This window comes from Lithobates pipiens, unplaced genomic scaffold (genome assembly GCF_037356315.1).
Source record: "Lithobates pipiens isolate NorthernLeopardFrog02 unplaced genomic scaffold, aLitPip1_a1.2 Scaffold_3, whole genome shotgun sequence".
Taxonomy (NCBI): Eukaryota; Metazoa; Chordata; class Amphibia; order Anura; family Ranidae; genus Lithobates; species Lithobates pipiens.
The window spans coordinates 217057895-217081678 of NW_027507790.1; the positions used below are offsets into that span (position 1 = coordinate 217057895).

The following is a 23784-nucleotide window of genomic DNA, read 5'->3' on the forward strand; positions in this document are numbered from 1 at the left end:
AACCCATTGAACTGGCTGGGTCACATTGGAAGAAGAGGATTTGTCTTGGGCCGCACATAAAATAGACAATCAATAAGGATAGCTGATGAGCTGAAAAAGACAGGCAGATCACAGGTTTATGATCACTCATATAGATAATGTACCTATGTGAGTGATAATTTTCCTTAAACAATCTTCCTTTATCTTCAGTTTTTTTTTTGGGGGGGGGGGGGGTTCTGTTTTCTTTTGCTATGTGGAAGCCATGCTAGAATTAACAAAAAATAAAATGTATAAAGGGACTAGATCTCCACTATATATGCTGTGTGAGGAGGTAGAGGGGAGGTTGTGGACAGGAGGCTTTGGGGGGGGGGGGGGGGGCACCTCCCTAGATACAGCCATGTGGCATTTATTTGCCTGCGCTATTAGGAGTCCCTGCCTTCACTGCTGCTGGTGCTACTACAAACTCAGCAGCCCTGGCATCCCTCCAGTGCTATTTGTGCTTGGATCTTCTTTGTTGGCCACCATCTCTGCTATGCTTGCACAGCATCCCTGGCGTCCCTCCCATACGTGCATGTACCTAGCTTGTCCCTGTTGACCACCGTGGCTTCTATGCTTGCATGATGTCCCTACAAGCTTGCCCACATGTTAAAATCTCTTGGGCCGTGGGTTGGTCTAACCCTTCCCCACACTATCCAAAACCAGAAAAAAGTTTTGCTCTTACATACACCTAAACTCTGTCCTGCCATTTTTTTTCCCTAGCTTTGATTAGAAAAAAAAAAACTCTTCTCAACTCTACTATCCAGGGCTCAGATAGAGAATACTTAACCAGAAAGTAATTGGAGGAAATTTCCAGTACCACCAGAGACAGAAAGTAGGGGAAGGCTAGAACCTCTGTTAGATTCTTATGTCTGTTCCTCTAAACACTTTTCTCTCATTTCCTGTCTGATAAAACTGTTGTCACTAGGACAGCAAGGGCTTGTGGCGGCAGGCTTTTGCATTCCTATATAAGTTAATGGGAATGCAAAAACCCACATAAAGTAGGTAAGAAGGAGGTTCACTGCAGGTCAAATTCACCTATAAATTCTAAATGATCTAAGAAGTGTCTCAAACTGATGTCATCACCACAAACCCTAAGTATGGGGGGATCTCTTTAACAGTAAAATCCTGATGAGCATGCTCTATCCAAAAACATAAAAGAAAAAACAAAAAAACTGCTTACCTGGATAGACATCATACTGTCTTAAAGCATAAATATCCTAGGAGTAAGATCTGAGTAAAAGTTTTCGTAATAAACAAGACTTGTGCAAATTTTTCATTTTGTCATTAGATGGAAGCTACCCTAGGTAGCAGGAAGTTAAAGATTAAAGGAGGGTCCACTACTAGGACATGAATTATGTCCCTCAGGAAAAAGCTGTTTTGTGAGATAATGCCAAATTTAACACACCTGCTCCCCATTCACACCTGGGACCTTGTAACACTAACCAGTCACATGACACAGAGGAGGGAAAATGGCTAATTGGGCCCAATTTCGAAATTTTCACTTGGAGGTGTACTCACTTTTGTTGCCATCGGTTTAGACATTAATGGCTGTGTGTGGAGTTATTTTGAAGGGACAGCAAATTTACACTGTTATACAAGCTGTACACTCACTACTTTACATTGTAGCAAAGTGTCATTTCTTCAGTGTTGTCACATGAAAAGATATAATAAAATATTTACAAAAATGTGAGGGGTGTACTCACTTTTGTGAGATACTGTTGTTTTGTGTCTCCCTCCCACATAGTGCCCATGATATGTCAGTGCACCATAGGGTACCATCACATTAGTGCAGCAGCAACACTGTGCCAAGTAAAACTCTGCTTCCTAGAGGACTACATACCTTTGCTCCCTCAGCTATTAGACCCTTATAGAAATGGCACACATCAAACATGCCTGAGCAACATAACCTGGGGCCATAGATGATACATTACATTAATATTGACACTGAAAACGGGAGGATAAACCCATATGAATGACATTGAATCCATATGATTGCTCACTTCAGCACTACTAGTTGACCATTGTCTGGTCTTTAACCTCAAGTGGTGGGCTGTTAAAATGCAGATATGTAGATAAAGTGCCCAAAAATATTATTGAAAACTTGTATTATTGCCAAGTAGATTATACATCTGTGGATGATATGTGAGTGCAGCTAGTTGACATGGTGCCTTATTACTTGACATGGTGTGTATTGATATGTTTGGGATGTTAACAACCTCAGTTGTTATCGTGGCTATATTATATTTGGCTAGTTGATATGAGGTATAAAGTTTGCAGTACTTTACAGTTTATGTTAAAGAAGTTTTTAATATATTTAAAAGGCGATATTTTTATAATGTGTCTTGTATGAATCATATACTTACCATATTTTCTGTATATAGTAGTAGTGGTAATATTATTATTATTGCTATTATATCTTTTTTTTTTTTTTTAAATGACTTTAAATGACTTTAAATGACTTTACCTTGAGATATATAGTATATACATACAACATTGTTTCCGCGATATGCGGTTTAATCAACCAGGTCACATTGAAAATTGTAACCAATCTTCCAAAAAAAAGAGCACAACACAGTCAACATTTGCCCAGACAAAATATTCAGTCTTTGAGCCTCCAGAAGGAGGCAGATATACAGTCCGCAGAGTCAAAGAAGCCCCCGTCAACCAGAGGAGATGATGCATATATTACATTTCCCAAACCACCCACCCTCCACCTCATCAGGAGAAGAAAATCATAACTTTATAATGCATTCAATCCAGAACCACCCACCACCTCAGGAACCTAATTCTCCTGTCTATGTATCCATAATAAGGACCACCTGCCAAGCTACCTATGCATTTAATCTGAAACCGTGTCCGTGGATGCCATCCAGCACTCCCATATATTGTCAAAGATGGCCCCCACCCCCCTACTCAAATGAGTTGCCTTGTAGAAAGGGGCTGCTTTGTTAACCAAGGACTTCCAAGAAGCCAAAGTTGGGGTAGTAGATTTTTTCCATTACAGAATAATCAGTTTCTTGATGTAGAACAACAGGAGGGTGAGAAGAGTTTGTATAGGGCTCAACCAAGCTCAACAGGCATACTTCAACCGGGCCTGAAATGAATGTGACCAACTGGATTACTATTATATCTTTCAACAATGTATTGTCGAGTACCTGTGTATTTTCTTGCTATTAGTGTCAGGAAGCTAGTTGTTAGGTAATTTGGACAGGTTATAATCCCCAATCCTCATTAAATTTAATAGGTAGGATGCCCGGCGAGTGTGGAGAGGCGACTCGTTGTACATCTTGTGGCATGTATGCGTTCTTTGATCATACAATCCAGGTTGATTACTGCTGTGCAAAATGTAAGTACATTGTTTCCCTGAAAGCCCAGGGTCTGAATCTGGGGAAGCAACTGTCAGCACTGAGAAGTCCCTCCATACTAAAGGAGAGCCAGGAACGTACACTGCAGCTGCCGGCTGGGGCCAATACAAAGGCAGGTGGAGACAAAGAGGTGCAGGCACTAGCAAAGAGTAGATGTGTGACAGTCAGGAAGGGTAGAGGGGGAAGTGCCAGGGAGGCCGATCCAGGGCTGGAGCATCCCAATAAGTACGCTTCATTGAGTGACATTGAGAGAGGAGAGCAGCTAGCAGGCTACGGATGATGAAGGCACATAAACTGACCACGGTGTCCTGGCTCAGCAGCCATGACACACTGTGGTCAGTTTGTAGAGGAGAGGGTAGAAACTGGCAACATCAGACAGGTTTTTTAGGTGTTACAGGGGGCCAAATGACATAGGACAAGCACTATGTCATATAACAGGTTTTAAAAGAGCAGGATTCATTTTTGGGGTTAAACGCTTTAAGAGGGCTTTCACACTCAGGCGTCGGTGGTAAAATAGCGCTTTTCCTTTTTACACACCTATTCCACAAGATTGGTTGAAACTTCCAGGGCATTTTCGGCCTCTGTAGCCTAGCTGTGTAAGGCTACCACCAGGTCTTTTGTTCATACCATTTTAAAGTTCTAACAAGAGGATCTTCTGTGGCTGCAGCTTTCAGGCGCAAGTTTATTGCAGCAGCACTCTAAAGATGGGTCCTGTACTGTATGATTAAGATAATATCATCTTAACATCTTTATATAATCCTCTGTGTTTTGTCATGCTATGTGCCCCAGTCTGTGTTTTATAAAAAAAAAAAGTCATCTATACCTGATTTCAGAGCATCGCTCGGCACTCATTTGACCGGCTGCCTCTCTGCCCTCTCGATCTGACAGCTAGAGCGGGAGGGGCTGAGATTCCTCTGCTGACATCAGTTGAGATGATAGGAGGAGAGAGGCGGCCAGTCATGTGAGCGCCGAATGCCGTTCTAAAATCAGATATAGATGGATTTTTTTTTTATAAAACACAGAGACTGGGGCACATAGCATCACAAAAAACAAAGGAATATATGACACATTAAGTGTTATTTCAGCAGCAGGAGGGGAGGGGGCAGGCACTGTCATGTGCAGACAGGCAGGGAGGGAGGGAGGAAGGAGAGGAGGACAGAGGAGAGCTGCGGGATGATGGAGGCAAGTAAACTGATCATGGTGTCAGGGCTCAGCAGCCATGATAAACCGTGGTCAGTTTACAGGGGGAGGGCAGAACCAGGCAGGATCAGCCAGGTATTTCAGGTGTTACAGGGGGCCAAATTATATAGCACAAGCTCTGCGCTGTATAAAATTCTTTTAAGGAACAGGATCTTTTCTTTTTTTTTCAGGGTGACAAACATTTCAACTGTGAATGCCATATCTTGAAATACAGTACAGGACACTGGCTACCCTCCCTTCAGTTCCTTGTTTACACTGCATTGCTTGCTACAAAATCAAGGACTCACGGAGTGGGATAGGTTATAGGGGAGGTGCCCTTGAAAGCTTTGCCAGTGTCAATACACATGAGGGTATGAGCCTATAACCCAAGCCCTATTAATTGGGACTGAATTTAGGACGCGGCTTAGTGGGCAATCACGCCCGCCACGTACTCTTTGAGCATGCCCGGAGGTCCCGCGTACTCTATGTCTGCCGGGGGCCCGCGATCATGACAGGGAGTGGCGGAACAGGGCGATGCCTATGTAAACAAGGCATTTCCCTGTTCTGCTTAGCAACATGGCGGAGATCTAATGCTCCCTGTCATCAGAAGCTGTGATCTCTGTCATGTTGTAGTAAGCCCATCCCCCCACAGTTAGAATCACTCCCTAGGGCACACTTAACCCCTTGATCATCCCCTAGTGTTTAACCCCTTCCCTGCCAGTGTCATTTATACAGTAATTGGTGCATTTTTATAGCATTGATTGCTGTATAAATGTCACTGGTCCCAAATTAGTATCAAAAGTGTCCGATGTGTCTGCCACAATGTCGCAGTCACGATAAAAATCGCAGATCGCCGACATTAATAATAAAAACAATATAATAAAAATGCCATAAATCTATCCCCTATTTTGTAGACGATATAACTATTGCCCAAATAACAATCAATATACATTTATTGCGATTGTTTTTTTTTACCAAAAATATGTAGAAGAATACATATCAGCCTAAACTGAGAAAGACATTTGTTTTTTTATATAATTTTATGGGGATAATTATTATAGCAATAAATAAAAAATACTGCTTTTTTTTCAAAATTGTCACTCTTTTCTTGTTTATAGCGCAAAAAATAAAAACCATAGAGGTGGTCAAATACCACCAAAAGAAAGCTCTATTTGTGGGAAAAAAAGGACGCAAATTTTGTTTGGGTGCAACGTGACACGACTGCGCAATTGTCAGTTAAAGCGACACAGTGCCGTATCGGAAAAAATACTCTGGTTAGGGAAGGGGTGAATTCTTCCAGGGCCCTGGTTAAAAGTCCGTTAAATCACGTATTTTATTATTTGTTTTTTGTCAAAAGGCTGGTGCCTATGTAAATGTACATAGTATCATAGCCTGCAGTCCACCTTTAATAATTTATAAGTCATAATTTAAAAAAATATAGGGTCATGGAAATTGGTCTGTGGCCAGGAAGGAGTCCTAATACTGGGGCTTCCAAACGTGGCTACAAACTCAGCAAATCTATTTGTCAAAACTATTCATATAGCACAAAATATGAGATTTAGAGACTTGAATCCTGGAACAGCCTCTATCTTCTATGCTCCAGTGCATTTTTACAGTTGTCATCCTCGTAACTGGCCAAGGATGATTAGTTACTTATGGCACCAAAGTTGAAAAGATAAATTTGCAGCTAATCGGCCTCTCTGACTTCCAGTGGAGAACGTCTAGCTTATAGAGAGAAGATTTTTGGCATCAAAGCAGCAGTTCCATCAGTCAAGTTAATACTGGTATTACTACGGGTGGAGGAGAAGTGCTTCATTTCAGCAGAGTACAAATGGATCAATAAGTAGACGAGTCACTCAAATTTTACAATACAGAACATGAGTTATGTACATTGAAAAGTAATGCAGACTGTATTTGGATCTGGAGTTCTATAGCTCCAGGTTGCATTAGCTATGTCTTGTATGTCCTATAATTGGATACAATCCCTCCAAACCCCACTTGATTATTTCTCAGGGAAAAAAAAAACTATTATTGTAGTTATATATTCATTAAAAAATATATATTTTGTCTGAGTTTGTCTTGGCATCAGCCTGTTTTAATCCTCGTTTAATCCCCTTTACCAGAGAACTTGGTCGGAGAGAGTGAGAACAGCAGATGTGGTGCATCTAAATATGGTGACAAGAAACATTCTGACAGGAGGAGAGAGCAAGGAGATGAGCTCATCTGCATATTGTTGCTTCTTCATTGTCTAATTACTAGCTGGAGGGTAGGGAGATTACCTAGCTTTGTTGCTTAGGGCCCGCTCACTGTGGGAATAGCACTGGAATGGGCTGTGCATTCCTGTGCGATTCACATGCCGTTCTGTGTGGTGGAACATCAGCCCATTCAAAATAAATCACATTGTACTGAACCAAAAATAGTGCATGTACTACCTTTGGAAACTCACTGCAACCGTATCACATTGTACAGTGCATCCGGAAAGTGTTCACAGCGCTTCACTTTTTCGCCGGGTCCAAATTCAGTGCCTAATATCTTAATTTTTTCTTGGGGCACTGGAAAGGTGTCCGGGAGATCAAACCCCTCACCTTACTTTCCCATCCAGAAAACGTCACTCTTTTCCTGACTGATCTCGGAGCCTGATGCTTCAGAGTAACGTGATGTCAGAGAGACCACTTCCTCTGCTTCATCCATCCCAGTGACAATCAGCGACACATCGTCTGCATAGGCAACAACCCTCAATTGCGGCTCACCCGAGAGCCTCACTGGTACCCCACACAACATGCCGCTCTGTTGTCTCCTGATGATGGGGTCGATTGCAAACACATAGAGCAGGGGACTCAGGGGACAACCCTGGCGCACACCAGAGCCAACCTCAAAGGACTGTCCAACCCAACCATTAACAAGAGGAAAACTTTCTGCCTTCTTATACAAGACTTTCAACCAATCAACAAAACCAGCCGGCAGACCGTACTTACTAAGGAGCAACCACAGGTACTCATGGTTAACATGATCAAAGCCTTTGCCTGATCCAATGTCAGCAAATACTTTCCCCAGCCTGCAGCCCTGCACCACTCCAAGGCCTCCCGGACAGCTAAAACCGCTGTGAAGGTGCTCCTACCCTAGACCGAACAGTGCTGATGGCAAGAATGCAAAGACTTTGCTACTGACGATAGGCGCCAGAAAAATATCTTTGCCAACACCTTTCTATCGTTCATTGAGAAGGCTGATTGGCTGCTAATTCTCAATCATCGAAGGATCTTTACCTTTTGAAAGAATAATCAAAGTCGAGTGCCTCATAGAAGGGGAAAGCACCCCCTCAGTAAGGCAACTGTTAAAAACCTCTACCAAATGTGGTGCCAGACTAGACTTAAATGCTTTGTAAAACTCAGCCGTCAAGTCATCCGGTCCGGGTGACTTTTTGATGGCAAGCTGTTCAGTTGCCCTCATCGCCACTTCAACTGTGATCTCCTCTGTCAAATTCATCAATGGGACATCTCCATAATTTAGACCTGGAGTAGAGTCCAAAAAACTTTCCATACTGTCACAGTCAAGCTCTTTCCTCCCAAGAAGGTCAGCATAAAAGGATCTCACGACCTCCAGGATCCCTAACCTGGACTTTGTCAAGGAACCTGTACTATCCTTAAGGCCAACAATCGTTTTAACAGCTACACCTTGGGGGTTATTTACAAAAGGCAAATCCACTTTGCACTGCAAGTGCACTTGGAAGTGCAGTCGCTCTTAATCTAAGGGGTAGATCTGAAATGAGTGGAAGCTCTGCTGATTTTATCATCCAATCATGTGCAAGCTAAAATGCTGTTTTTTATTTTCCTTGCATGTCCCCCTCGGATCTACAGCGACTTTACTTCCAAGTGCACTTACAGTGCAAAGTGGATTTTCCCTTAGTAAATAACCCCCCCTTGTTTGCAGTTCTGGTAAGAGTCAGGCGAGTGGTACATCCCATAGTCCCTCTTCAGAACCAAAGAGGCATGCCGGTCATATTGACACTTCCTGAGAAGGAGTTTCACTTCGGAAATTGCCCCAGGATCTCCTCCTCTCGAGACAAGAAAATCTAGCTTCCTCCATAAACGTTGGTAGGTCATGTATTTGTTAAACTGTTTGGCTAGGCCCCTGAAAAATCCAGCAATCCTCTTTTTGGTCAGGTCCCACCACTCAGCCTTATTGCTACAAAAGTCCAGAATGGTCTCATGTGCCAGAACGAATTCCTCAAAGGATTGTCTAACATGTTCTTCCTTGAGAAGAGTTGAATTTAATCTCCAGATGCCCTTGCCCCATTGAGGGACATCTGAAGCATTCAGGACCACAGATAGTATACAGTGATCAGAGAACTATACTGCCTGCACCACTGGGGGCGAGAAAGCAGAAGTCTCCGTAAAAAAAACAAAAAACCTATCTATCCTAATCTGACTACCTCGAAGAAAGATGAACCCGGTGTCATCTGGGAGGTGCTTAATGTGCACATCCGCAAGACCAGCTTCCCTAACCATACCATTTAAATAAAACATTATCATATCCCAGCCTGTCCTTGAAGTCCTTCCTGTCTTTGGGCCTAGTTACTGTAATAAAGTCACCTCAAAAGACCACTTACCCGGATGTAAAAAGAAATGGCTTGATCCTTGTAAAAAGGCATTTCCTGTCCCACTTTGTATGCGGCCCATTAACATTAATTAGGCGCAGGTCCTGCCCTCCCACAAGGACGTACATTTCCTAACCTCCACCTTAATAACCCACCGGACAGTTACCATGCCAGTTTTAAAAAACACCGGCATAAGGCTCGGCCGCAAGAGACCAGTAAGATGGACTATACCTCCACTCTCTCTTGGCCATATGAATATCTGCCAAGGAGGTGAGTCTAGTCTCTTGCAAAAATAAAATTTCAGCATCTAATACAAAAAGAAGGCCATAGAATGAGCTCTTACTGACTTAATACTGGCGACATTTATTGTCACCATTTTTAATGGAGGAGGAACTGCCATTAGGGTTATTTGGTGGATTTCTTTTTAGCTCCCCTCTGCTGCTCATCACCAGAAGCCTCTCTCTTTCTTGAGGCCGCTTCCAACTCCATTTCTGAATCTGAACTTTGCTCTGAAGAAGCCCCAGATGATGAAACATCTAACTTAGAGGCCCTATTGGAGACAGGCACTGGAGCTTCCCATACCCGTTCTGCCCGCACTACCTGCCTCTTCAGCCGACCAACCTTCCTTCTCTCCTTCAGGTACTGCAGGTCAGCTTCAGAGATGCTCTAATCTCTTGCTTTTTTCTTTGAAGTTTTCACAGAAGACTTCTTTACAGAGGAAGAAGAAGCACCCTTTTTAGTACTTCTTACCACTCCTGGTGGGGGGGCTTCCGTTAAGTCAGATTTAGGAGGGGAAGACTCATGGGGGCTGACTGGCTCGGGGGGACACACACTTGGAAGGTTCTGAAACAAGAGGAGCAGGTACAGTAGGCTGGGGGGGACACTGAGACGGATACAGAAGGAATACTTACAGACAAAGGAAGGGAAAGCCACAGGAACTGGGGAGGGATCCTGAACAGGACCAGGGGAGATGGTCACCGCATAGGAGGATGGCCCACCAGGGGCCTCACTCTCCAACCTGTCCAGCCTCAAAAGGTCATCTATTACCTCCTTCGCCATATTGAGCCAGGCCTCAAGACACTGGCTGTAGGGGTGACCAAGGCGCTGGCACAGGTTGCACCTTATCATCTTGGTGCAGTCCTTAGCCATATGACCCTGACCCCGACACACTGAACATATCAAGGCTGAACAAGAGTAGCTCAAATGCCCCTTTTCTCCACAGTGGTGACACAGCTTCTGCTGACCAGGGTAGAAAATAGTCATCCTATCCCTCCCTATAAAAGCTGAGGAGGGCAGGTGAAGGACAACATTCCCACCCCTGACTAACCTGACTGTTACCGACCAACCCCCAGTCCAGATTTCACGTTCATCAAGGATTTTAGTCAAAACCTCACCATAATTCTTTAACAAGACCACCAGATCCTGAGCAGGGAAGCTCTAATTAGTGAGAATAAGGGCCAGACCTTCCCATTCGAGTCTTGACCTTCACCGAGCCTCATATCGCTCCCAGAACAGGTCAAGATCCTCTCGCTTGGTGGAGCTAATAGTATATTCCCGGCTCCCAGCTACACGCTGTGCTGGAGGGATTGCACCACCTTCCCATTTCAGAATGACTACACTTTATCTCGGACCCCCAGCAGAAGCCAGAGATACAAGACCAGATCCTGAGGTGCTTAAAGTGGTAGCTTGTAGGGGGAAGACCCGCTTGGAAGTGGAGTTACCAAGCGTACAGAGTACCACCTCAGCCAATGTAGGCTTATCAGGGCCCCACACTGATGTAACATTAGTCTGTATATTATTATTAATTGCTTGACTAAGCCGGGACGATTGTATATCACACTTGTGCTGGGACGATTGCTATCACACACACATTCAAATTCCCATCAGGAATAGTCACAGTTTCTGCTGAAATACCAGCTGTCTCCTGAAGCTGCATTGTAGAGTCTTTAGCAGCTGTGGGGCAAACAGATTTGGACTCAGCTAAAGGAAGGTTAACAGGCTGGGCTGACACTTGTAGTTCCTTTGCAGGAATGTCATTTTTTAAATGCAACTTTTGCTGCACTGCAGCATCAGCAGGTACAGCATTGCTACACATGGGATTAGCAACTTGATTGTCACTGGGCACGCTTTCAGTATTACTCATGGTGATAGATGGCACAAAAACAGTTTTATCCCCTGCTTGGGGCTTGACATTATCAGGCCCCCCCCCCTCCCCCCCATAGAAGACTCCATTGCCTGGATGGCCTTCAGCATGTCTTCTGATTCCTGGGAAGGCATGGGGCTGCTTACCTCTCCCTGGGGGGGCAGGGGGTTAGAACAGGGGGTCGTCTCCTCCACATTTGCCATCCTGGGAAACCTTTGATTATTGACAAACTTCTCCTTGAAGGGCCCATCTCTTCCTTCTTTCATGGACACAATGGTCTCCTGGTGTTCCACCCGGACTTTAGCCATTTGGATTTCTGAATCCAGAGATCTGGGATCCCCGCTGTGCAAGCCCTCACGCTGCCTTCACAAACATTTCAGCTCTGCTCTCAGTTTGTAGAGCTTGTCTCGTTCCCTATTCAGGAATTTAATCCCGGCCACCACTCGCTTCCGAATGGCCTCCAAGCCTTCATCCTCACCAGGGGCAGAGATCGCCAGCCATGGCTTGTACCGGGACAGGCATGTCACCCAATGGCCCAGGAGATGGCTGTGAGCTTCCAGCAGGAGAGGCCCCGCTGGCCTCCATGGCTTCCCCAGAAAGGGGCCAGGAGGACTGGGAGAGATTTCCCCACCACACTCCCCTCTCATACAGATATCCTGGAGCAGCCTCAGGATCACAACAGGAGAGACACCTTCCTCCTGACACACCTGTGCTCCAATGATGGGTGAGGCACTATTCCTCCCACTGACACCAATGATGGGGCACTATTCCTCCCACTGACACCAATGATGGGGCACTATTCCTCCCACTGACACCAATGATGGGGCCCTATTCTTTCCACTGGCACCAATGATGGGACACTATTCCTCCCACTGACACCAATGATGGGGCACTATTCCTCCCACTGGCACCAATGATGGGGCACTATTCCTCCCACTGACACCAATGATGGGGCACTATTCCTCCCACTGGCACCAATGATGGGGCACTATTCCTCCCACTGACACCAATGATGGGGCACTATTTCTCCCACTGGCACCAATGATGGGGCACTATTCCTCCCACTGACACCAATGATGGGGCACTATTCCTTCCACTGGCACCAATGATGGGGCACTATTCCTCCCACTGGCACCAATGATGGGGCACTATTCCTCCCACTGACACCAATGATGGGGCACTATTCCTCCCACTGGCATCAATGGTGGGGCACTATTCCTCCCACACAGAGCAACAGGTTGTTTTTCATCTTCTCTTTTGCTATTTTTATTAATGTCATTATAATTTTTTTTTGTTACTTTATTGTTATCACTAAAGGGCCAACAATTTCCCTATGTGATGATATTGGGCAGGTGACAGGTCCCCTTTATGGAGATAACGGCAGTCTATGATACCCCCAATATCTCTCCTGCAGCTAACCAGGCACAGATCAGAGTGAATTATCTGCTACCACATCCGGGTAATCAGGAACCACTCAGCTCTCATACACAATGACAGCTGTCTGGTGACAGCATCAGTATGAATGACGTGCCGTGATCCGCCTTTGCAGTAACCCCTCCTACATGGGCGGGGTTAGGTGAGCAGCTCAACTATTCAGCCAATGGCACATTCAAAGGCAGCGGCTAATCAGAGCTGGATCTTGGGGCCAATCCCCCCAGAGCTTCCCGGAAGAGCCCGGCAGGTGCGGAGAGATCGTCTGTAAGAGAGGAGCTCCGTCTGTGTTCTGTCCTAAGGGGCCCTTCCTCTCCGGGGCCACAGTGTGAGCCGTATGGAGTGCTGGAGGTAAGGAGCCGCTGTGCCGTCTTCACTGCTCTCAGCCTGACATGGCTCGGTGTGTCCGGGAGACTGATAACCGGGACTGTGCAGGGGGGCCCCGGGGACCTTCACCCACCTACATTACCCGGATCACCACACACCCCACTACGTGACCCGGATCACCCCACACCCCCCATGTGACCCGGATCACCCCACACCCCCCATGTGACCCGGATCACCCCACAACCCCCTACGTAACCCGGATCACCCCACAACCCCCTACGTAACCCGGATCACCCCACAACCCCCTACGTGACCCGCATCACCCCACAACCCCCTACGTGACCCGCATCACCCCACAACCCCCTACGTGACCCGCATCACCCCACAACCCCCTACGTGACCCGCATCACCCCACAACCCCCTACGTGACCCGGATCACCCCCCACCCCCCCATGTGACCCGGATCACCCCACAACCCCCTACGTGACCCGGATCACCCCACAACCCCCTACGTGACCCGGATCACCCCACTACATGACCGGGATCACCCCGCTACGTGACCGGGATCACCCCACTATGTGGCCCGGATCACCCCACACCCCCCCACATGACCCGGATCACCCCACACCCCCCTCTACGTGGCCCGGATCACCCCACACCCCCCCACCTGACCCGGATCACTCCACACCCCCCCCACATGACCCCGGATCACCCCACATGACCCCGGATCACCCCACATGACCCCGGATCACCCCTCCCACCCTACGTGCCCCCAGAAAAGCCCCACACTTCATCATTATATCCTAAGGGGGAGGGAGACCCACACCGTCTATGCAGGGACCACCACCGCCATCATCGATTAGAATAATCATTTTATTCCTATTAGTAGCATTATTGCAAATCTCCTCCCTCCTTTCTTCTTTCATTATTCCTACGTAATGTCATTATTTCTAATATTAGGAATATTAATATATTTGAATATTATTATTATTGATATTATTATATTTTTATAATTTCTAATTTTGTTATTTTTCCTAATGAATGTTATTATTATTGCTAATATTATTCCTAATATTTGTATTAAATTAAAGTATTAGGAATAATATCAGCAATAATAATAACATTAATTTATTAGAAATATTAGGAACATTATAAATGATAAAAATATAATATTATCAATAATAATAATTTATTCAAATATATTACTAGTCCTAACATTAGGAATAATTATAATATTACTAGAAATAATAGTTATTCCTAATATTTTTTTATTATTGATCCTAATACTTATTGATTACTTGTATTTTATATAGTGCTGACAATTTTACGCAGTGCTTTACAGTATAATATTGTACAGTCACATCAGTGCGATTCCCATGCGGTCACATTTGAGCCAATTCATTTAGAATGATCAGAAGTCGCATCGCACCGAAAGTAGTGCACGAAGTGCTTTTGGGAACGCACTGCAACCAGGTGGTGTGGCATTTTTGTACCATAGAATCCAATGACTGCAAATGCACCGTTTTTGGGGTGTCCTTAACTTAACATTGACACCCCGCTGCCGATCGCAAACTGCAGTGCTTTTTTTATTTTATTTATTTATTTATTTATTTTTTCCTTCTTGCGTGTTTTTATGACAAGTCAAAGCTCCTATTCAGCGTACTTTCTCTGAGCCTCTGATTCAGATACTGAAGTTGTAGATTCAGCATAACTGCCAGGCGATTGGCACTTCCAGGAGGAGATGATGGCAGCCTTCATCCATGATCATCACACGTTTTTCCTTTAGATGACCTCTATAAAAGGCACGGTAGTTATAGAAGAGCTTCCGTCGTTCCTGAAACATTAGCGGCTACAAACACTGTGGCTGCTGACTTTTACCAAAGAGCCGCCTTGTTCCAGGATCCAGCGCTGTCCTCACCCGGGCCAGTTCTTCACCGGTCTTTGGGTCCCTGGGGGCCGCCATCTTGCATGTGGGAAGTGTGACTCCCCGGTTGTGTCACAGCCGGGGTCCCCAATGCATGGGAGGCGCTGAACTTTTACTATATTCCCACGGTCTCCTGGAACTGTCACATCCCAGGAGGTTGCAGGGGGACCTTCCGCTCTGCTGGTCTAGGAGGGGGGATCTGTCAGACATGGGTACCCGGCCCCTGAGGAAAAAGGATCACTTTTGTGAGAGTGGAGGAGGATGAGCAGAACTTTATAGGTGATTTATTATCTATTATACAGTGAGACTTGCTATGTTCCTGCAGCATCACACACTGATAGCAGTCCATGTACTGAATGTGGTCACACTTGTTTTTCATGAGTGCCTCCGGAGGTTCTTATTACCGTGTGTGTAGTTTTTCTGCAATGCAACACTATTTGCATTTAAAGTGGCTACATAACTTTTAACCCCTGTGCCATTCCCAGTGAGCAACCCTGTTTAGAGGAAAATAATCTACCTTTGGCTAGTGACCACTTTGCCCTCCCCCTTTCATAACCAGGCCATTTTTTTGCCCTTTAGCACTGTTACTTTAAGTCTAGGCTCACATCTAGGCAGCTGCACTTGATGCGTTTCACTGGCGCATTTTGCAGTGCATTTAGTGTTTTTTAGACACGCGATTTTGATGCATTTTTGCATGCAGTTTTTATGCATAATTTTTTTTTTCTTTAAACACTATGTATAGCGTTGGTTGCTAAGGAGTGGGCCAGGAAGCCCGCTGACGGTTGAATGTTAAAAAAAAAAAAAACAAAAAAACAAAAAAAAAACTGGCATGGGTATAGATTTGCAGTGGAACCCCACACCAAAAAAAAAAAGGCGTAGGGTCCCGTCCCCCCCCCCCCCCCCCCCCCCCCCCCCCAAATTCATACCAGACTCTTATCTACACATGCAGGTTAGGAAAGGGAGGGGACAAGTAACCTCCTCTGGAATCTGCCCCCCCCCCCCCCCAAAAAAAATAATGAATATATATATATATATATATATATAATCTCACACACACATTATTATTATTTTTTTTTTTATATCATTTGCATTTCTCCTTCAATTAGTGTTTTTTCCATGATTTCAGCTTTAAACAGCTCCTGTCTGCGCTATAGCCGAATGACAGCTACTGTGTGGGCCTTAATTGCCATCTATTGCCTGCGTGCCCCGCTCTGTGATGATGGAGTCAATGAGACTCGTCTGATCACAGATCGGAGTAAGGGGCTGATCCCGGCCCCTTACCATGTGATCAGCCGTGTGATCATGTTATGTAAACATGTAAACAGAAGATCGGTAATCTGCTTTATTTAAATTTTTTTTTTTTCCCTCACGCTGACATCATGAGGGGGGGAAAAAAAATCCACGAACAGGGAGAGACACTGCTGCTATGCGGTGACCACCAGTACCACTTACAGGTGCAAATCGGTGCCCACCAGAGCCTATCAGTGCCCATCAATGAAGGAGAAAAATTACAGGTCTTCAAAGTTTTAAACATACAAAACTGTATTTTTATTTTTTATACATTTTCATTTGGGCTTTTTATTTTTAGCAAAAAAAAAAAAAAACAGTGATTAAATACCACCAAAAGAGAGCTCCATTTGTGTGAAAGTACAGTGTTGCATGACTGCACAATTGTCATTCAAAGTGTGACAGCACTGAAAGCTGAAAATTGGCCTGGGCAGGAAGGGGGATTAAGTGCCCAGTAAGCAAGTGGTTAAACCTCAGCTGTGGAAAAAGTAAAACTGCAAAGGATAAATGCTCATTTAGGGGATAGGAAAAGCAGTTTTACTTTCCTGATCCTCTGCTCCCCTGACAGATGGAAGCTCCAGCTGTTGACTCTTCCTCAGTTCACACCCAGTGCAGGGTTTTGTGCTCTGCATTGGTCTTGATGACCGTGTTTCTGCTGTGGGGGCTGGTCTTGCAGTGCAGAGGATCAGGTAAGTAAAACTGCTTTGACCCCCGCGCCTCCCAGATTGCAGCCCCCTGCAAGTGAGGACTTTTATTTTCCCCAGCTTCACATGTTAAGTTCACCTTTTTTTAAGAAAAACATTAAAATAAATAAATGCACAACTATCTGCAGGTAAAAAAAACAATTTATTATCCTTTTTACTCTACAGCCTATAAAGCTGATCGTGCTTGCAATGTCATGATCCTTCAGATTCTCAGTCCACTGTCTGCCTGTACCTCCCATACTGGCACACAGTTGCTGAAGTTTGGGGAGAATTGATGAACTACAAGAGCGCTCACCAGCTCCTCACATTTCATTTAGAATACAAGCTGTCTGCCGTAATGGACGATGGTAGTTTTGTAATTCATTCATTCACAAGAAACTGTGAATAAATGACGTGGTTGTGTGGGCAGAGCCCTGCATGGCAATGCTGTTTTTGAATTGACAGCGCTGTCGCTGAGGGGTCAAGAATGCGGGCAGGTGCTTTTTGGTAACAGGTTACACCCTAAATACAAGTCTAACATGTTATCAAAGGCAAACTTCTCCTTTAACCGCTTAAGACCCAGACCATTTTGCTGGCACTTTTTGCAATTCGGCACTGCGTCGCTTTAACTGACAATTGTGCGGCCTTGCGATATGGCTCCCAAACAAAATTCACGTTTTTTTTTTTTTTTTTTTAACCACAAATAGTGCTTTCTTTTGGTGGTATTTGATCATCTCTGCAGTTTTTATTTTTTGCGCTATAAACAAAAAAAAGAACGTCCATTTTGGAAAAAATCACAATTTTTTACATTTAGCTATAATAAATATCCCCCAAAAATATATAAAAAAAAAAATTTTTTCCTCCGTTTTAGACCAATACGTATTCTTCTACATATTTTTGGTAAAAAAAATAAAATAAGCATTTGGCTTGCGCAAAAGTTATAGCATTTACAAAATGGGGGATAGTTTTATGGCATTTTATACATTTTTGTATTTTTATTTTTTTGTATTTGTATTTTTTTTTTTTTTACTAGTAATGGCGGTGATCAGCGTGGTGTTGTTTTTTTTTTTTTTTTTTTTTTTTTTTTTTTTTTTTTTTTTTTTCATGACTGCGACGTTATGGCCAACACATCGGACATTTTTGACAAATTTTTGGGACCATTGTCATTTAAACAGCAATTGGTGCTATGCAAATGTGACTGGCAGTGAAGGGGTTAACCACTAGGGGGCAGTGTAGGGGTTAAGTATGTCCTGGGGAGTGTTTCTAACTGTGCGAGGCTACGTGTGATACATCACTGATTTCTGCTCCCGATCACAGGGAGCAGAGATCAGTGACACTGTCAATGGGGAGATGCTTGTTTACATTAGCATCTCCCCGTTCTTCCTCTCCGTGAGACAATCGCGCGTCTCCCCGCGGACCCTCAACTCGCGGAGCTTGCCACGTGCGCTACCGGCCCGCCTTTTAAAGCGCAACCTACAGGTACGTTAGTTTGCGTGTATGAGCCCTTCTGCCAACATATATCGGCGTGAGGTGGTCAGCAAGCGGTTAACTAAAACTGAGAGATAAAAATCTGATTTATGCTCAACCAGCCCTCAAACAAATATCAAAAAGAAAATTGTATGTATTCAGCTATTAAGATCCTTAACGGCTTCTAAAGCAGCTGACAGAGGTCTAGCAAAACCAGCCAAACTTGGATTAGTATGCTATGAATAATGGATTGCTCATGATTGGGTTCAATACAGAGACCACCTTGGAGAACTGGACCTGATAAGTATCTACAAATGTTAACCTATATGGACTGCCTGGTTACATAGTAGGCAAGGTTGAATAAAGACAATAGTCCATCCAGTTCAACCTGTGTAGGTGTACATGTGTCTGTCTATAATTATTTCCAATATCCCTGTATGTTGTGTTCTTTAAGGTGCACATCCAAGATTCTTTAAAAAAATAGCCATACTCCCCACCACCAATTGTGGAAGAGAGTTACACAGCCTTATTGCCCTGACAGTGAAGAACCCCCTGCATAGTTTAACCACTTCAATACAGGGCACTTAAACACCTTCCTTCCCAGCCCAATTTTCAGCTTCAACGCTCTCGCACTTTCAATGACAATTGCGCGGTCATGCTACTGTACCCAAATGAAATTTTTATCATTTTGTTCGCACAAATAGAGCTTTATTTTGGTGTTCTTTATTCACGACTCCGTTTTTATTTTTTGCGATAAAATTCCGTTAAGTGTATAATAATTGGTTTGTGTGATCACGGACATATGTACGCAAATGATCATGTACATATGTGTGCAGATAATCATTGGAACATGTGATTTTAGTGGGACATATGTGGGGGACATGTCTTTTTATTATTTGGGGACATGTGCAGGGACATGTGCTGGTGATCAGTGAGTAAAAAGCTGTAAAAACGGCTCATACTCGCTGATCACCAGCCGGCCTCAGCGACGACTTCCGTGTGAGGAGAGCCGATTGCCTAGCAACCGGCTGTTTGTTTACATCACATGACGGCCGTAATTGGACACGGCCATAATGTGATCAGGAGGGCCAATCACAGCCCTCCTGCCGATCTGAGATGCACCGTGTCCGGGTGACACGAGCACATCGGGATCGCGCCGCTGCGTGGGCACACGCGCGCGATCCCTCTCCTTCTGAACGTCCTATCAGAAGTAGAGAGCTCCCACCCGACCGTATATGTACATTGGCCGGGTGGGAAGTGGTTAAGGTTAAACCGCTTCTCCAATCTCATTGTCTGGCCCCATGTCCCCCTTGTACACACGGTCGGAGAATCCGTCGGAATATGTCCTATCGGACCGTGTCGTCGGCTAATCCGACTGTGTGTGGTATGCATCAGACTGATTCCATCGGAATATCCGTCGGACCCAATTTTCCAACATGTGGAAATATTTCCCGACCAACTGGTCCGATCGGACATACTCCGGTCATGTGTAGAGAATTTTGATCGGACCAAGTGCCACGCATGCTCGGATCAAATTCCTACATCAAAGCTATTGGCTACTAGCCTGAGGCCGCGTACACACGGGCGGATTGTCTGCCCAACTAAGTTCGTCAGACAATCCGACAGACAGTCCGTCCAACATTTGAATGAACGGACTTGACCACACACGATGAACAGACAGTCCGCTGAAAGCTTGCGCGATGACGTGTACAGCACGTACGACGGGACTAGAAAAACGACGTCCAATACACTGCAATGCAACCTTCGGCCGTGTAAATCCTTTCTGAGCATGCGCCATACTTAGTCCGTCCAACTTGCCTACACACGAGCGGACTGTCCGCTGAAACCAAGTTTGGACGAACAAAATTCCGAAAGACTTAGTCCGCCAGACTGTCCGCTGAAAAAGTACGCTGAAGCCCACACACGAGCGGATTGTCCGCTGAAACACGGTTCAGCAGGCTAAGTTGGGCAGACAATCCGCCCGTGTGTACGCGGCCTGAATGTAGTCCCATCGTAACGAAATTACGTCATCACATTCTGAAAGATCGTATTTTTTCGCCAACTTTGTCCGACCGTGTGTATACAACAGTTTAAGATCCGACGGATTTGGTTGTGGAAATCTCCGACCGTGTGTACAGGGGCTTACACTCCCTGAAACAGAATGATTTTATTTATTTATTTATTTATTTATTTATTTTTTTTTCCTATGCTGGGATCACCATTGAGATATTTTGTAAATTGCTATCATGTCGCCACTCAAGTGGTGCTTCTCCAGCTTGTAGTCTTTCCCCGTAATTGAGGTTGTCCAGGCCCCTTAGTAATTTTATTGCCCTACTTTGGACTCTCTCCAGTTCCAGCACATCCCTTCTGAAGACTGGTGACCAGAACTGGATGGAATACTCCAGATGTGGCCTAACCAGAGTTTTATAAAGTGGCAGGATTGTTTTACCCCTTTTTGTATATCCCCTCTTTTTATGTATGCAAATATTCTGCTGGCTTAGGTAGCTGCAGCTTGACATTTCATGCTATTGCCTAGTCTGTCATCTACTAGGACACCCAGATCTTTCTCCATCCTAGATTCCCCTAGCGGTCCCCCCCCCCTCCCTCCATCGAGTAGATTGCGTCTGTCGTTTGCCCCCAAGTGCATTACTTTACATTTCTCCACATTAAACTTTACTTGCCATGTAATTACCCACTATTTTGTTCAGGTCTTTCTGTAACATTTCTACATCCTGGTGTTAAGTTATTTCCCTGCCTATTTTTGTGTTTTCAACAAAAAATGAAATTGAGCTATTTATCCCGTCCTCTATATTGTTTATGAATAAATTGAATAGAATTGGTCCCAAGACAGAACCTTGGGGTACCCCACTTACCACTCTTTTACCCGACGGCTTTTGTCCTAAACTGGTGTTGCATACACATGGTCGGACAAAGATGTCGGAAAATCCGATCGTTTGGAACGTGATGACAGGACTACATTGAGGCTAGTAGCCAATAGCTTTGGTCTCATAATTTTGATCTGAGCATGTGTGGCACTTTGTCTGATCAGAATTCTCTACAAACGATCGGAAAAAGTCTGATCTGATTTTATTTTTTTTGTCTGGAAAATTTGAGATCCTGCTTTCAAATTTTTTCCATCGGAATTTCCGACGGAAAAAGTCCGCTTGAGCCCACACACGATATGATTTTCCGACAATATAATCCGATCGGACCTTTTCAATCGGAATTTCTGACCGTGTGTACAGGGCATAAGGCTCGCTAGTTCCTAAATGTCTTGCAGGACAATTTTATGGTTCAGATGGTAGACGCACCAACTAGAAATAAAGCGTTACTGGATCTACTGATTACCAACAATACAGACCTGATCACGGATGTGGAAATACGGGGCAATTTAGGAAACGGTGTTCACAGGTCAATTGGCTTCAGTATAAATCACACAAATGGGAAACATAAGATGAATACAAAAACACTGAATTTCAAAGGAGCCAACTTCCCTAAACTACAAACCTAAAAAGGCATGAGTTGAGATAAAATCTTAGGAACAAAGAACACAGAGGAGAGATGGGTTTGCTTTAACCACTTCAGTACAGGGCATTTATACACCATTCCTTCCCAGACCAATTTTTAGCTTTCAGCGCTCTCAAAGTTTGAATGGCAATTACTCAGCCATTCAACACTGTACCCAAACAAAATTGTTATTTTTTTTCATACAAATAGAGCTTTCTTTTGGTGGTAGTTAACCACCACTGGGTTTTTTATTTTTTGCGACATAAGTGAAAAAAAGAGTGAAAATGTTAAAATTAATTGGAAAAAAAAAAAAGCTTTTTTTTTTTGTTTCTGTGATAAAATTTTGCACATAAGTAATTTTTGTTCATAAATTTGGGCCAGAATGTATACTGCTACATCTCTTTGGTAAAAAATAACACAAGTTTGTGGATATTTGGTTTCTGTGGAAGTTATAGAGTCTACAAGCTATGGTGCAAATCATTGAAAATTGATCACGTGTGATGCCTGATCTCATTTCTTCAGGAAATACCCCCCCCAAATGATTCCCTTTTTAAAAGTAGACAGTCAGATCTATTTGGTAAGAGGCATGGTGATTTTTTTGAAGTTGTTGTTTTTTTGCCACAATTCTTGGGAAAAATTATTATTTTTTTTTTTTTCTTCACAAAATTTGTCATAAGTTATTGCTCACACACAGCATATGAATACTTACAATTGCACCCCAAAATACATTTTGCTACTCGTCCCGAGTATGGCGATACCACATGTGTGGGACTTTTATACAGCCTTACCACATACAGAGGCCCAACATGCAGGGAGCACCGTCGGGCTTTCTAGGAGGATAAATTACATAAATTACATCTCTAATTTCCTAACAACCTATTACACTTTTGAAGGCCCTGGAGCACCAGGACAATTGCCCACGAAATGTCCCCATTTTGGAAAACAAACACCCCAATGTATATTCTATAAAGCATTATTAGTCTTTTGAATGGTTATTTTTATTTTTTTTACATAAGTCTTCTTCAGAAAACGTGAAAAGAAAATGTAAAATCTTCTTTTACTTTTTATTTTTTTATTTTTTACACAAAGTTGTCCATTTATAAGCTATTTCTAACATATAGCAAAAATTACACCCCAAAACACATTCTGCTGCTCCTTCTGAGTATGGCGATACCACATGTGAGACTTTTACACAGCCTGGCCACATATAGAGGCCCAACATTGAAGTGGTATCTTCAGGTGTTCTAGGAGCATAAATTACACATCTCATTTCATTCCTGCCTATTGCACTCTTGAAGGCCCTGGAGCACCAGGACAGTAGAATTGCCCACAAAATGACCCCATTTTGTAAAACAAACACCCCAACGTATATTCTATGAGGCATGGGCTGCAGATACTCGGGCACTCTGATGGCCTGGTGATGGGTACTCATGTACTCTGATGGGCTGTGACAGGTCCTCTTTATTGGGGGGGGCAGGCAATCAGTGTGTGGTGTCCACTGTAAGCGGTAACGAGATGTTACTGCAATCTCCTTCTCACACACAATCGTTGTGTGAGGAGGAGAACCCGGTAACATCTCATTACCGTGGTTTGTTGACATTCTGTGACCAGCTCGGATTGCACCCAACCGCTCACTTTTACCAAAATTTCTTTGGCCCTTTACTGCGATCGGGGTTGGACTGTCAATGACAAACCTCTTCCCTGATTGCCTCTATGCACGCTCCATGGGGGTGTGCACGAGCGCTGTGCTTGTGGAAAGTACATGTGACCGGCTGTGATTGGACACAAACGGCCACATGCTAAAGAAACATTTTTTTTATTGGCTCTTTACACAGATCTGGGATGGGCTATGACAGAGG

The 23784-nt window shown here is 44.2% G+C and overlaps 1 protein-coding gene across 1 annotated transcript in view; it reads left to right on the forward strand.

Annotated features, from left to right (window-relative positions):
- Window positions 1–12923: 12923 nt before the first annotated feature.
- Window positions 12924–23784, forward strand: part of TMEM267 (transmembrane protein 267) — a 61107-nt gene continuing 50246 nt past the window's right edge. Inside the window, exon 1 of the mRNA XM_077462780.1 lies at window positions 12924–13081. The gene's annotated coding sequence lies outside the window, so the exon portion shown is untranslated. The remainder of the gene's footprint in view (window positions 13082–23784) is intronic.